Here is a 16,563-nt window from a genome sequence, read left to right as displayed (position 1 = left end):
GATAGGTATGTTTAGAGTCCTAGTGATAGGTATGTTAATAGTCCTAGTGATAGGTATGTTAATAGTCCTAGTGATAGGTATGTTAATAGTCCTAGTGATAGGTATGTTAATAGTCCTAGTGATAGGTATGTTAATAGTCCTAGTGATAGGTATGTTAATAGTCCTAGTGATAGGTATGTTAATAGTCCTAGTGATAGGTATGTTAATAGTCCTAGTGATAGGTATGTTAATAGTCCTAGTGATAGGTATGTTTAATAGTCCTAGTGATAGGTATGTTAATAGTCCTAGTGATAGGTATGTTTAGAGTCCTAGTGATAGGTATGTTAATAGTCCTAGTGATAGGTATGTTAATAGTCCTAGTGATAGGTATGTTAATAGCCCTAGTAATAGGTATGTTAATAGCCCTAGTGATAGGTATGTTTAGAGTCCTGGTGATAGGTATGTTAATAGCCCTAGTGATAGGTATGTTTAGAGTCCTAGTGATAGGTATGTTTAGAGTCCTAGTGATAGGTATGTTTAGAGTCCTAGTGATAGGTATGTTTAGAGTCCTAGTGATAGGTATGTTTAGAGTCCTAGTGATAGGTATGTTTAGAGTCCTAGTGATAGGTATGTTAATAGTCCTAGTGATAGGTATGTTTAGAGTCCTAGTGATAGGTATGTTAAGAGTCCTAGTGATAGGTATGGTTAGAGTCCTGGTGATAGGTATGTTTAGAGTCCTAGTGATAGGTATGTTAATAGTCCTATTGATAGGTATGTTAATAGTCCTAGTGATAGGTATGTTTAGAGTCCTAGTGATAGGTATGTTTAGAGTCCTAGTGATAGGTATGTTAATAGTCCTAGTGATAGGTATGTTAATAGTCCTAGTGATAGGTATGTTAATAGTCCTAGTGATAGGTATGTTAATAGCCCTAGTGATAGGTATGTTAATAGCCCTAGTGATAGGTATGTTAATAGTCCTAGTGATAGGTATGTTAATAGTCCTAGTGATAGGTATGTTAATAGTCCTAGTGATAGGTATGTTTAGAGTCCTAGTGATAGGTATGTTTAGAGTCCTAGTGATAGGTATGTTAGAGTCCTAGTGATAGGTATGTTTAGAGTCCTAGTGATAGGTATGTTAATAGTCCTAGTGATAGGTATGTTTAGAGTCCTAGTGATAGGTATGTTTAGAGTCCTAGTGATAGGTATGTTTAGAGTCCTAGTGATAGGTATGTTAATAGTCCTAGTGATAGGTATGTTTAGAGTCCTAGTGATAGGTATGTTTAGAGTCCTAGTGATAGGTATGTTTAGAGTCCTAGTGATAGGTATGTTAATAGTCCTAGTGATAGGTATGTTTAGAGTCCTAGTGATAGGTATGTTAATAGTCCTGGTGATAGGTATGTTAATAGTCCTAGTGATAGGTATGTTTAGAGTCCTAGTGATAGGAATGTTAATAGTCCTGGTGATAGGTATGTTAATAGTCCTAGTGATAGGTATGTTTAGAGTCCTAGTGATAGGTATGTTAATAGTCCTAGTGATAGGTATGTTTAGAGTCCTAGTGATAGGTATGGTTAGAGTCCTAGTGATAGGTATGTTTAGAGTCCTAGTGATAGGTATGTTTAGAGTCCTAGTGATAGGTATGTTTAGAGTCCTAGTGATAGGTATGTTTAGAGCCCTAGTGATAGGTATGTTTAGAGTCCTAGTGATAGGTATGTTAATAGTCCTAGTGATAGGTATGTTTAGAGTCCTAGTTATAGGTATGGTTAGAGTCCTAGTGATAGGTATGTTTAGAGTCCTAGTGATAGGTATGTTAATAGTCCTAGTGATAGGTATGTTTAGAGTCCTAGTGATAGGTATGTTTAGAGTCCTAGTGATAGGTATGTTTAGAGTCCTAGTGATAGGTATGTTTAGAGTCCTAGTGATAGGTATGTTTAGAGTCCTGGTGATAGGTATGTTTAGAGTCCTAGTGATAGGTATGTTAATAGTCCTAGTGATAGGTATGTTAATAGCCCTAGTGATAGGTATGTTTAGAGTCCTAGTGATAGGTATGTTAATAGTCCTAGTGATAGGTATGTTAATAGTCCTAGTGATAGGTATGTTAATAGCCCTAGTGATAGGTATGTTAATAGTCCTAGTGATAGGTATGTTAATAGTCCTAGTGATAGGTATGTTAATAGTCCTAGTGATAGGTATGTTAATAGTCCTAGTGATAGGTATGTTAATAGTCCTAGTGATAGGTATGTTAATAGTCCTAGTGATAGGTATGTTTAGAGCCCTAGTGATAGGTATGTTTAGAGTCCTAGTGATAGGTATGTTAATAGTCCTAGTGATATGTATGTTAATAGTCCTAGTGATAGGTATGTTTAGAGTCCTAGTGATAGGTATGTTAATAGTCCTAGTGATAGGTATGTTTAGAGTCCTAGTGATAGGTATGTTTAGAGCCCTAGTGATAGGTATGTTAATAGTCCTAGTGATAGGTATGTTTAGAGTCCTAGTGATAGGTATGTTTAGAGTCCTAGTGATAGGTATGTTTAGAGTCCTGGTGATAGGTATGTTAATAGTCCTAGTGATAGGTATGTTAATAGTCCTAGTGATAGGTATGTTTAGATTCCTAGTGATAGGTATGTTTAGAGTCCTAGTGATAGGTATGTTTAGAGTCCTAGTGATAGGTATGTTAATAGTCCTAGTGATAGGTATGTTTAGAGTCCTAGTGATAGGTATGTTAATAGTCCTAGTGATAGGTATGTTAATAGTCCTAGTGATAGGTATGGTTAGAGTCCTAGTGATAGGTATGTTAATAGCCCTAGTGATAGGTATGTTTATAGTCCTAGTGATAGGTATGTTTAGAGTCCTAGTGATAGGTATGTTAATAGTCCTAGTGATAGGTATGTTAATAGTCCTAGTGATAGGTATGTTTATAGTCCTAGTGATAGGTAGGTTAATAATCCTAGTGATAGGTATGTTAATAGTCCTAGTGATAGTTATGTTAATAATCCTAGTGATAGGTATGTTTAGAGTCCTAGTGATAGGTATGTTTAGAGTCCTAGTGATAGGTATGTTAATAGTCCTAGTGATAGGTATGTTAATAGTCCTAGTGATAGGTATGTTTAGAGTCCTAGTGATAGGTATGTTTATAGTCCTAGTGATAGGTATTTTTAGAGTCCTAGTGATAGGTATGTTTAGAGTCCTAGTGATAGGTATGTTAATAGTCCTAGTGATAGGTATGTTTAGAGTCCTAGTGATAGGTATGTTAATAGTCCTAGTGATAGGTATGTTTAGAGTCCTAGTGATAGGTATGTTTAGAGTCCTAGTGATAGGTATGTTAATAGTCCTAGTGATAGGTATGTTTATAGTCCTAGTGATAGGTATGTTAATAGTCCTCGTGATAGGTATGTTAATAGTCCTAGTGATAGGTATGTTTAGAGTCCTAGTGATAGGTATGTTAATAGTCCTAGTGATAGGTATGTTAATAGTCCTAGTGATAGGTATGTTTAGAGTCCTAGTGATAGGTATGTTTATAGTCCTAGTGATAGGTATGTTTAGAGTCCTAGTGATAGGTATGTTTAGAGTCCTAGTGATAGGTATGTTAATAGTCCTAGTGATAGGTATGTTAATAGTCCTAGTGATAGGTATGTTTAGAGTCCTAGTGATAGGTATGTTTATAGTCCTAGTGATAGGTATGTTTAGAGTCCTAGTGATAGTTATGTTTAGAGTCCTGGTGATAGGTATGTTAATAGTCCTAGTGATAGGTATGTTAATAGTCCTAGTGATAGGTTTGTTAATAGTCCTAGTGATAGTTATGTTAATAGTCCTAGTGATAGGTATGTTTAGAGTCCTAGTGATAGGTATGTTTAGAGTCCTAGTGATAGTTATGTTTAGAGTCCTAGTGATAGGTATGTTTAGAGTCCTAGTGATAGGTATGTTAATAGTCCTAGTGATAGGTATGTTTAGAGTCCTAGTGATAGGTATGTTAATAGTCCTAGTGATAGGTATGTTTAGAGTCCTAGTGATAGGTATGTTTAGAGTCCTAGTGATAGGTATGTTAATAGTCCTAGTGATAGGTATGTTAATAGTCCTAGTGATAGGTATGTTTAGAGTCCTAGTGATAGGTATGTTAATAGTCCTAGTGATAGGTATGTTAATAGTCCTAGTGATAGGTATGTTAATAGTCCTAGTGATAGGTATGTTAATAGTCCTAGTGATAGGTATGTTTAGAGTCCTGGTGATAGGTATGTTTAGAGTCGTAGTGATAGGTATGTTTAGAGTCCTAGTGATAGGTATGTTTAGAGTCCTGGTGATAGGTATGGTTAGAGTCCTAGTGATAGGTATGTTAATAGTCCTAGTGATAGGTATGTTAATAGTCCTAGTGATAGGTATGTTTAGAGTCCTAGTGATAGGTATGTTTAGAGTCCTAGTGATAGGTATCTTTGGAGTCCTAGTGATTGGTATGTTCAGAGTCCTAGTGATAGGTATGTTAATAGTCCTAGTGATATGTATGTTTAGAGTCCTAGTGATAGGTATGTTTAGAGTCCTAGTGATAGGTATGTTTAGAGTCCTAGTGATAGGTATGTTAATAGTCCTAGTGATAGGTATGTTTAGAGTCCTAGTGATAGGTATGTTTAGAGTCCTAGTGATAGGTATGTTTAGAGCCCTAGTGATAGGTATGTTAATAGCCCTAGTGATAGGTATGTTAATAGTCCTAGTGATAGGTATGTTAATAGTCCTAGTGATAGGTATGTTTAGAGTCCTAGTGATAGGTATGTTTATAGTCCTAGTGATAGGTATGTTAATAGTCCTAGTGATAGGTATGTTTAGAGTCCTAGTGATAGGTATGTTAATAGTCCTAGTGATAGGTATGTTTAGAGTCCTAGTGATAGGTATGTTAATAGTCCTGGTGATAGGTATGTTAATAGTCCTAGTGATAGGTATGTTAATAGTCCTAGTGATAGGTATGTTAATAGTCCTAGTGATAGGTATGTTAATAGTCCTAGTGATAGGTATGTTAATAGTCCTAGTGATAGGTATGTTAATAGTCCTGGTGATAGGTATGTTAATAGTCCTAGTGATAGGTATGTTTAGAGTCCTAGTGATAGGTATGTTTAGAGTCCTAGTGATAGGTATGTTTAGAGCCCTAGTGATAGGTATGTTTAGAGTCCTAGTGATAGGTATGTTTAGAGTCCTAGTGATAGTTATGTTTAGAGCCCTAGTGATAGGTATGTTTAGAGTCCTAGTGATAGGTATGTTTAGAGTCCTAGTGATAGGTATGGTTAGAGTCCTAGTGATAGGTATGTTTAGAGCCCTAGTGATAGGTATGTTAATAGTCCTAGTGATAGGTATGTTAATAGTCCTAGTGATAGGTATGTTAATAGTCCTGGTGATAGGTATGTTAATAGCCCTAGTGATAGGTATGTTAATAGTCCTAGTGATAGGTATGTTAATAGTCCTGGTGATAGGTATGTTAATAGTCCTAGTGATAGGTATGTTTAGAGTCCTAGTGATAGGTATGTTTAGAGTCCTAGTGATAGGTATGTTTAGAGCCCTAGTGATAGGTATGTTTAGAGTCCTAGTGATAGGTATGTTTAGAGTCCTAGTGATAGTTATGTTTAGAGCCCTAGTGATAGGTATGTTTAGAGTCCTGGTGATAGGTATGTTTAGAGTCCTAGTGATAGGTATGTTTAGAGTCCTAGTGATAGGTATGTTAATAGCCCTAGTGATAGGTATGTTAATAGTCCTGGTGATAGGTATGTTAATAGTCCTAGTGATAGGTATGTTTAGAGTCCTAGTGATAGGTATGTTTAGAGCCCTAGTGATAGGTATGTTTAGAGTCCTAGTGATAGGTATGTTTAGAGTCCTAGTGATAGGTATGTTAATAGTCCTAGTGATAGGTATGTTAATAGTCCTAGTGATAGGTATGTTAATAGTCCTAGTGATAGGTATGTTTAGAGTCCTAGTGATAGGTATGTTTAGAGTCCTAGTGATAGGTATGTTTAGAGTCCTAGTGATAGGTATGTTTAGAGTCCTAGTGATAGGTATGTTTAGAGTCCTAGTGATAGGTATGTTTAGAGTCCTAGTGATAGGTATGTTTAGAGTCCTGGTGATAGGTATGTTTAGAGTCCTAGTGATAGGTATGTTTAGAGTCCTAGTGATAGGTATGTTTAGAGTCCTAGTGATAGGTATGTTAAGAGTCCTAGTGATAGGTATGGTTAGAGTCCTGGTGATAGGTATGTTTAGAGTCCTAGTGATAGGTATGTTAATAGTCCTAGTGATAGGTATGTTAATAGTCCTAGTGATAGGTATGTTTAGAGTCCTAGTGATAGGTATGTTTAGAGTCCTAGTGATAGGTATGTTAATAGTCCTAGTGATAGGTATGTTAATAGTCCTAGTGATAGGTATGTTAATAGTCCTAGTGATAGGTATGTTAATAGCCCTAGTGATAGGTATGTTAATAGCCCTAGTGATAGGTATGTTAATAGTCCTAGTGATAGGTATGTTAATAGTCCTAGTGATAGGTATGTTAATAGTCCTAGTGATAGGTATGTTTAGAGTCCTAGTGATAGGTATGTTTAGAGTCCTAGTGATAGGTATGTTTAGAGTCCTAGTGATAGGTATGTTAATAGTCCTAGTGATAGGTATGTTTAGAGTCCTAGTGATAGGTATGTTTAGAGTCCTAGTGATAGGTATGTTTAGAGTCCTAGTGATAGGTATGTTAATAGTCCTAGTGATAGGTATGTTTAGAGTCCTAGTGATAGGTATGTTTAGAGTCCTAGTGATAGGTATGTTTAGAGTCCTAGTGATAGGTATGTTAATAGTCCTAGTGATAGGTATGTTTAGAGTCCTAGTGATAGGTATGTTAATAGTCCTGGTGATAGGTATGTTAATAGTCCTAGTGATAGGTATGTTTAGAGTCCTAGTGATAGGTATGTTAATAGTCCTAGTGATAGGTATGTTTAGAGTCCTAGTGATAGGTATGTTAATAGTCCTAGTGATAGGTATGTTAATAGTCCTAGTGATAGGTATGTTTAGAGTCCTAGTGATAGGTATGTTTAGAGTCCTGGTGATAGGTATGTTTAGAGTCGTAGTGATAGGTATGTTTAGAGTCCTAGTGATAAGTATGGTTAGAGTCCTAGTGATAGGTATGTTTAGAGCCCTAGTGTTACAAATATTAATAGTCCTAGTGATAGGTATGTTTAGAGTCCTGGTGATAGGTATGTTTAGAGTCGTAGTGATAGGTATGTTAATAGTCCTAGTGATAGGTATGTTAATAGCCCTAGTGATAGGTATGTTAATAGTCCTAGTGATAGGTATGTTTAGAGTCCTAGTGATAGGTATGTTAATAGTCCTAGTGATAGGTATGTTAATAGTCCTAGTGATAGGTATGTTAATAGTCCTAGTGATAGGTATGTTAATAGTCCTAGTGATAGGTATGTTAATAGTCCTAGTGATAGGTATGTTAATAGTCCTAGTGATAGGTATGTTAATAGTCCTAGTGATAGGTATGTTAATAGTCCTAGTGATAGGTATGTTAATAGTCCTAGTGATAGGTATGTTAATAGTCCTAGTGATAGGTATGTTTAGAGTCCTAGTGATAGGTATGTTAATAGTCCTAGTGATAGGTATGTTAATAGTCCTAGTGATAGGTATGTTAATAGCCCTAGTAATAGGTATGTTAATAGCCCTAGTGATAGGTATGTTTAGAGTCCTGGTGATAGGTATGTTAATAGCCCTAGTGATAGGTATGTTTAGAGTCCTAGTGATAGGTATGTTTAGAGTCCTAGTGATAGGTATGTTTAGAGTCCTAGTGATAGGTATGTTTAGAGTCCTAGTGATAGGTATGTTTAGAGTCCTAGTGATAGGTATGTTTAGAGTCCTAGTGATAGGTATGTTAATAGTCCTAGTGATAGGTATGTTTAGAGTCCTAGTGATAGGTATGTTAAGAGTCCTAGTGATAGGTATGGTTAGAGTCCTGGTGATAGGTATGTTTAGAGTCCTAGTGATAGGTATGTTAATAGTCCTAGTGATAGGTATGTTAATAGTCCTAGTGATAGGTATGTTTAGAGTCCTAGTGATAGGTATGTTTAGAGTCCTAGTGATAGGTATGTTAATAGTCCTAGTGATAGGTATGTTAATAGTCCTAGTGATAGGTATGTTAATAGTCCTAGTGATAGGTATGTTAATAGCCCTAGTGATAGGTATGTTAATAGCCCTAGTGATAGGTATGTTAATAGTCCTAGTGACAGGTATGTTAATAGTCCTAGTGATAGGTATGTTAATAGTCCTAGTGATAGGTATGTTTAGAGTCCTAGTGATAGGTATGTTTAGAGTCCTAGTGATAGGTATGTTTAGAGTCCTAGTGATAGGTATGTTAATAGTCCTAGTGATAGGTATGTTTAGAGTCCTAGTGATAGGTATGTTTAGAGTCCTAGTGATAGGTATGTTTAGAGTCCTAGTGATAGGTATGTTAATAGTCCTAGTGATAGGTATGTTTAGAGTCCTAGTGATAGGTATGTTTAGAGTCCTAGTGATAGGTATGTTTAGAGTCCTAGTGATAGGTATGTTAATAGTCCTAGTGATAGGTATGTTTAGAGTCCTAGTGATAGGTATGTTAATAGTCCTGGTGATAGGTATGTTAATAGTCCTAGTGATAGGTATGTTTAGAGTCCTAGTGATAGGTATGTTAATAGTCCTAGTGATAGGTATGTTTAGAGTCCTAGTGATAGGTATGTTAATAGTCCTAGTGATAGGTATGTTTAGAGTCCTAGTGATAGGTATGTTAATAGTCCTGGTGATAGGTATGTTAATAGTCCTAGTGATAGGTATGTTTAGAGTCCTAGTGATAGGTATGTTAATAGTCCTAGTGATAGGTATGTTTAGAGTCCTAGTGATAGGTATGTTTAGAGTCCTGGTGATAGGTATGTTTAGAGTCGTAGTGATAGGTATGTTTAGAGTCCTAGTGATAGGTATGTTAATAGTCCTAGTGATAGGTATGTTAATAGTCCTAGTGATAGGTATGTTTAGAGTCCTAGTGATAGGTATGTTTATAGTCCTAGTGATAGGTATTTTTAGAGTCCTAGTGATAGGTATGTTTAGAGTCCTAGTGATAGGTATGTTAATAGTCCTAGTGATAGGTATGTTTATAGTCCTAGTGATAGGTATGTTAATAGTCCTCGTGATAGGTATGTTAATAGTCCTAGTGATAGGTATGTTTAGAGTCCTAGTGATAGGTATGTTAATAGTCCTAGTGATAGGTATGTTAATAGTCCTAGTGATAGGTATGTTTAGAGTCCTAGTGATAGGTATGTTTATAGTCCTAGTGATAGGTATGTTTAGAGTCCTAGTGATAGGTATGTTTAGAGTCCTAGTGATAGGTATGTTAATAGTCCTAGTGATAGGTATGTTAATAGTCCTAGTGATAGGTATGTTTAGAGTCCTAGTGATAGGTATGTTTATAGTCCTAGTGATAGGTATGTTTAGAGTCCTAGTGATAGTTATGTTTAGAGTCCTGGTGATAGGTATGTTAATAGTCCTAGTGATAGGTATGTTAATAGTCCTAGTGATAGGTTTGTTAATAGTCCTAGTGATAGGAATGTTTAGAGTCCTAGTGATAGGTATGTTTAGAGCCCTAGTGATAGGTATGTTAATAGTCCTAGTGATAGGTATGTTAATAGTCCTAGTGATAGGTATGTTAATAGTCCTAGTGATAGGTATGTTTAGAGTCCTGGTGATAGGTATGTTTAGAGTCGTAGTGATAGGTATGATTAGAGTCCTAGTGATAGGTATGTTTAGAGTCCTGGTGATAGGTATGGTTAGAGTCCTAGTGATAGGTATGTTAATAGTCCTAGTGATAGGTATGTTAATAGTCCTAGTGATAGGTATGTTTAGAGTCCTAGTGATAGGTATGTTTAGAGTCCTAGTGATAGGTATCTTTGGAGTCCTAGTGATTGGTATGTTCAGAGTCCTAGTGATAGGTATGTTAATAGTCCTAGTGATATGTATGTTTAGAGTCCTAGTGATAGGTATGTTTAGAGTCCTAGTGATAGGTATGTTTAGAGTCCTAGTGATAGGTATGTTAATAGTCCTAGTGATAGGTATGTTTAGAGTCCTAGTGATAGGTATGTTTAGAGTCCTAGTGATAGGTATGTTTAGAGCCCTAGTGATAGGTATGTTAATAGCCCTAGTGATAGGTATGTTAATAGTCCTAGTGATAGGTATGTTAATAGTCCTAGTGATAGGTATGTTTAGAGTCCTAGTGATAGGTATGTTTATAGTCCTAGTGATAGGTATGTTAATAGTCCTAGTGATAGGTATGTTTAGAGTCCTAGTGATAGGTATGTTAATAGTCCTAGTGATAGGTATGTTTAGAGTCCTAGTGATAGGTATGTTAATAGTCCTGGTGATAGGTATGTTAATAGTCCTAGTGATAGGTATGTTAATAGTCCTAGTGATAGGTATGTTAATAGTCCTAGTGATAGGTATGTTAATAGTCCTAGTGATAGGTATGTTAATAGTCCTAGTGATAGGTATGTTAATAGTCCTGGTGATAGGTATGTTAATAGTCCTAGTGATAGGTATGTTTAGAGTCCTAGTGATAGGTATGTTTAGAGTCCTAGTGATAGGTATGTTTAGAGCCCTAGTGATAGGTATGTTTAGAGTCCTAGTGATAGGTATGTTTAGAGTCCTAGTGATAGTTATGTTTAGAGCCCTAGTGATAGGTATGTTTAGAGTCCTAGTGATAGGTATGTTTAGAGTCCTAGTGATAGGTATGGTTAGAGTCCTAGTGATAGGTATGTTTAGAGCCCTAGTGATAGGTATGTTAATAGTCCTAGTGATAGGTATGTTAATAGTCCTATCACTAGGGCTATTAACATACCTATCACTAGGACTCTAAACATACCTATCACTAGGACTCTAAACATACCTATCACCAGGACTCTAAACATACCTATCACTAGGGCTCTAAACATAACTATCACTAGGACTCTAAACATACCTATCACTAGGACTCTAAACATACCTATCACTAGGGCTCTAAACATACCTATCACTAGGACTCTAAACATACCTATCACTAGGACTCTAAACATACCTATCACTAGGACTATTAACATACCTATCACCAGGACTATTAACATACCTATCACTAGGACTATTAACATACCTATCACTAGGGCTATTAACATACCTATCACCAGGACTATTAACATACCTATCACTAGGTATGTTAATAGTCCTGGTGATAGGTATGTTAATAGTCCTAGTGATAGGTATGTTTAGAGTCCTAGTGATAGGTATGTTTAGAGCCCTAGTGATAGGTATGTTTAGAGTCCTAGTGATAGGTATGTTTAGAGTCCTAGTGATAGGTATGTTAATAGTCCTAGTGATAGGTATGTTAATAGTCCTAGTGATAGGTATGTTAATAGTCCTAGTGATAGGTATGTTTAGAGTCCTAGTGATAGGTATGTTTAGAGTCCTAGTGATAGGTATGTTTAGAGTCCTAGTGATAGGTATGTTTAGAGTCCTAGTGATAGGTATGTTTAGAGTCCTAGTGATAGGTATGTTTAGAGTCCTAGTGATAGGTATGTTTAGAGTCCTGGTGATAGGTATGTTTAGAGTCCTAGTGATAGGTATGTTTAGAGTCCTAGTGATAGGTATGTTTAGAGTCCTAGTGATAGGTATGTTAAGAGTCCTAGTGATAGGTATGGTTAGAGTCCTGGTGATAGGTATGTTTAGAGTCCTAGTGATAGGTATGTTAATAGTCCTAGTGATAGGTATGTTAATAGTCCTAGTGATAGGTATGTTTAGAGTCGTAGTGATAGGTATGTTTAGAGTCCTAGTGATAGGTATGTTAATAGTCCTAGTGATAGGTATGTTTAGAGTCCTAGTGATAGGTATGTTTAGAGTCCTGGTGATAGGTATGTTTAGAGTCGTAGTGATAGGTATGTTTAGAGTCCTAGTGATAGGTATGGTTAGAGTCCTAGTGATAGGTATGTTTAGAGCCCTAGTGTTACAAATATTAATAGTCCTAGTGATAGGTATGTTAATAGTCCTAGTGATAGGTATGTTAATAGTCCTAGTGATAGGTATGTTAATAGTCCTAGTGATAGGTATGTTAATAGTCCTAGTGATAGGTATGTTAATAGTCCTAGTGATAGGTATGTTAATAGTCCTAGTGATAGGTATGTTTAGAGTCCTAGAGATAGGTATGTTAATAGTCCTAGTGATAGGTATGTTTAGAGTCCTAGTATTCGGGCTTGCAGCCATAAGAAGTTAATGAGCACCTCCACCACGTCTCCTTCTCCTTCGCTGGGGAATCCAATAAACAGGAGGGGCCCCCAGGGTCTCTGTAGAAAAATAATATTTACAATGATTTTTCAGGACAAGGGGAGTCATGCAGGGGACAGGGATTTGTGTTTGTCTCCTCTCTGCTCAGTGTGGCTAGCTGACACTCATTTAATAGCTCTATGCTGGTCTCCTCCAAACTCAGCTCCCTGGTCTCTCCTCGTCTCTCCTCTCTGCTCAGTGTGGCTAGCTGACCCTCATTTGATAGCTGTGTGCTGGTCCCCTCCAAACTCAGCTCCCTGGTCTCTACTCGTCTCTCCTCTCTGCTCAGTGTAGCTAGCTGACCCTCATTTGATAGCTGTGTGCTGGTCCCCTCCAAACTCAGCTCCCTGGTCTCTACTCGTCTCTCCTCTCTGCTCAGTGTAGCTAGCTGACCCTCCTCTGGCAGCTGTGTGCTTGTCCCCTCCAAACTCAGCTCCCTGGTCTCTACTCGTCTCTCCTCTCTGCTCAGTGTAGCTAGCTGACCCTCCTCTGGCAGCTGTGTGCTGGTCCCCTCCAAACTCAGCTCCCTGGTCTCTACTCGTCTCTCCTCTCTGCTCAGTGTAGCTAGCTGACCCTCATTTGGCAGCTGTGTGCTGGTCTCCTCCAAACTCAGCTCCCTGGTCTCTCCTCGTCTCTCTCCTTGTCTCTCTCCTCGTCTCTCTCCTCGTCTCTCCTCATCTCTCCTCATCTCTCCTCATCTCTCCTTGTCTCTCTCTCCTCATCTCTCCTCATCTCTCCTCATCTTTCTCCTCGTCTCACTCCTCGTCTCTCCTCATCTTTCTCCTTGTCTCTCTCCTCGTCTCTCTCCTCATGTCTCCTCGTCTCTCTCCTCGTCTCTCCTCATCTCTCCTCATCTTTCTCCTCGTCTCTCTCCTCATCTCTCCTCGTCTCTCTCCTCGTCTCTCTCCCTATCTCTCCTCATCTCTCCTCGTCTGTCTCCTCGTCTCGCTCCTCGTCTCTCTTCTCTGTATCTCTACATTTCTCCTCAGCTTTCTCAAATGCTGCTCGTCACCCTGCTATGTGCTGAGGGTAAGTTTTAATCCCACTGTCATGTGTGCATTGAATGCAGTAATTGTTAGATGGGATGTACTTACAGTAAATCAATGTGTGGTGTGAGTAGAATCTGCTGAGTGCATGGGTTCAGGGACAGGCTTGTGGCCTGGTCCTCTTCTGCTTCATCTCAGATTGGTCCAAACAACCCAGAGGATCTCACTACTGTAACGTAGTAGTTAGTGGACTATTCTGTAGCGTAAGGTTGTGTGTGGTTAAACTTCAATCCACCCATCCGTCATAAGGCCTACGTAACTCTTCATTAGTAACCCTGTCATAACACTGAGATAACATATGTCAATAGAACTACTATTACTAGGAGGAGGCTGAAGAAATTTGGCTTGGCCCCTAAGACCCTCAGAATCTTTTACAGATGCACAATTGAGAGCATCCTGTTGGGCTGTCTCACCTCCTGTTAAGGCAACTGCCGCAGGGCTCTCCAGAGGGTGATACGGTCTTCCCAACGCATCACCGGGGGCACACTGCCTGCCCTCCATGACACCTACAGCACCCGATGTCACAGGAAGGCAAAAAAGATAATGAAGGACATCAACCACCCGAGCCACTGCCTGTTCACCCCGCTATCATCCAGAACGAGAGGTCAGTACAGGTGCATCAAAGCTGGGGCCGAGAGACTGAAAAACAGCTTCTATCTCAAGGCCATCAGACTGTTAAATAGCCATCACAAGCTGGCTGCCCTCCATGACACCTACAGCACCCGATGTCACAGGAAGGCCAAAAAGATTATGAAGGACAACAACCACCCAAGCCACTGCCTGTTCACCCCGCTATCATCCAGAAGGCGAGGTCAGTACAGGTGCATCACTGCCTGTTCACCCCGCTATCATCCAGAAGGAGAGGTCAGTACAGGTGCATCAAAGCTGGGACCGAGAGACTGAAAAACAGCTTCTATCTCAAGGCCATCAGACTGTTAAACAGCAATCACTAACTCAGAGAGACTGCTGCCTACATTGAGACCCAATCACTGGCCACTTTAATAAATGGATCACTAGTCACTTATATATAATGCCACATTGATCTTACATTGCTAATATCACATGTACAGTCGTGGCCAAAAGTTTTGAGGATGACACAAATATTAATTTTCACAGTCTGCTGCCTCAGTTTGTATGATGGCAATTTGCATATACTCCAGAATGTTATAAAGAGTGATCAGATGAATTGCAATTAATTGCAAAGTCCCTCTTTGCCATGCAAATGAACTGAATCCCCCAAAAAACATTTCCACTGCATTTCAGCCCTGCCACAAAAGGACCAGCTGACATCATGTCAGTGATTCTCTCGTTAACACAGGTGTGAGTGTTGACGAGGACAAGGCTGGAGATCTCTCTGTCATGCTGATTGAGTTCGAATAACAGACTGGAAGCTCGAAAGGAGGGTGGTGCTTGGAATCATTGTTCCTCCTCTGTCATCCATGGTTACCTGCAAGGAAACACGTGCCGTCATCATTGCTTTCCACAAAAAGGCTTCATAGGCAAGGATATTGCTGCCAGTAAGATTGCACCTAAATAAACCATTTATCAGATCATCAAGAACTTCAGGGAGAGCGGTTCAATGGTTGTGAAGAAGGCTTCAGGTCGCCCAAGAAAGTCCAGCAAATGCCAGGACCGTCTCCTAAAGTTGATTCAGCTGTGGGATCAGGGCACCACCAGTACAGAGCTTGCTCAGGAATCGCAGCAGGCAGGTGTGAGTGCATCTGCACGCACAGTGAGGCAAAGACTTTTGGAGGATGGCCTGGTGTCAAGAAGGGCAGCAAAGAAGCCACTTCTCTCCAGGAAAAACATCCGGGACAGACTGATATTCTGCAAAAGGTACAGGGATTGGACTGCTGAGGAAGGGGGTAAAGTCATTTTCTCTGATGAATCCCCTTCCCGATTGTTTGGGGCATCCGGAAAAAAGCTTGTCCGGAGAAGACAAGGTGAGCGCTACCATCAGTCCTGTGTCATGCCAACAGTAAAGCATCCTGAGACCATTCATGTGTGTGGTTGTTTCTCAGCCAAGGGAGTGGGCTCACTCACAATTTTGCCTAAGAACACACCCATGAATAAAGAATGGTACCAACACATCCTCCGAGAGCAACTTCTCCCAACCATCCAGGAACAGTTTGGTGACGAACAATGCCTTTTCCAGCATGATGGAGCACCTTGCCATAAGGCAAAAGTGATAACTAAGTTATTCGGGGAACAAAACATCAATATTTATGGTCCATGGCCAGGAAACTCCCCAGACCTTAATCCCATTATTTAACGGTTTTCGTCGTCTGAAGAAGAGGAATCGGACCAAAGCGCAGCGTGGTAACTGTTCATGGTTTTTATTGAAAACTGAACACTAAACAAAATAACAAAGGGAATAACCGAAACAGTCCTGTCAGGTGCAAAACACTAAAACAGAAAAGAATTACCCACAAAGCATCGGTGGGGAACAGCTACCTAAGTATGGTTCCCAATCAGAGACAACGATAGACAGCTGCCTCTGATTGAGAACCACACCCGGCTAAACACAAAGAAATACAAAACATAGAAAATTAACATAGAATGTCCACCCAAATCACACCCTGACCAAACCAAAATAGAGACATAAAAAGCTCTCTACGGTCAGGGCGTGACACATTGAGAACTTGTGGTCAGACAATTGTGTCTGACGGTGGGTCTGACGGTGGGTCTGACGGTGTGTCTGACGGTGGGTCTGACAGTGGGTCTGACGGTGGGTCTGACGGTGGGTCTGACGGTGTGTCTGATGGTGGGTCTGACGGTGGGTCTGACGGTGGGTCTGACGGTGGGTCTGACGGTGGGTCTGACGGTGTGTCTGACGGTGGGTCTGACGGTGTGTCTGACGGTGGGTCTGACGGTGGGTCTGGCGGTGGGTCTGACGGTGTGTCTGACGGTGGGTCTGACGGTGGGTCTGACGGTGTGTCTGACGGTGGGTCTGACGGTGGGTCTGACGGTGGGTCTGACGGTGGGTCTGACGGTGGGTCTGGCGGTGGGTCTGACGGTGGGTCTGACGGTGGGTCTGACGGTGGGTCTGACGGTGGGTCTGACGGTGTGTCTGACGGTGGGTCTGACGGTGTGTCTGACGGTGTGTCTGACGGTGGGTCTGACGGTGTGTCTGACGGTGTGTCTGACGGTGTGTCTGACGGTGTGTCTGACGGTGGGTCTGGGAACAACAGGCTGGAAGACCCTGCTGAGGACTTGGAAGTTG

This window comes from Salvelinus namaycush, unplaced genomic scaffold, assembly GCF_016432855.1.
Source record: "Salvelinus namaycush isolate Seneca unplaced genomic scaffold, SaNama_1.0 Scaffold1514, whole genome shotgun sequence".
Taxonomy (NCBI): domain Eukaryota; kingdom Metazoa; phylum Chordata; class Actinopteri; order Salmoniformes; family Salmonidae; genus Salvelinus; species Salvelinus namaycush.
This window is presented reverse-complemented; position numbering follows the sequence as displayed.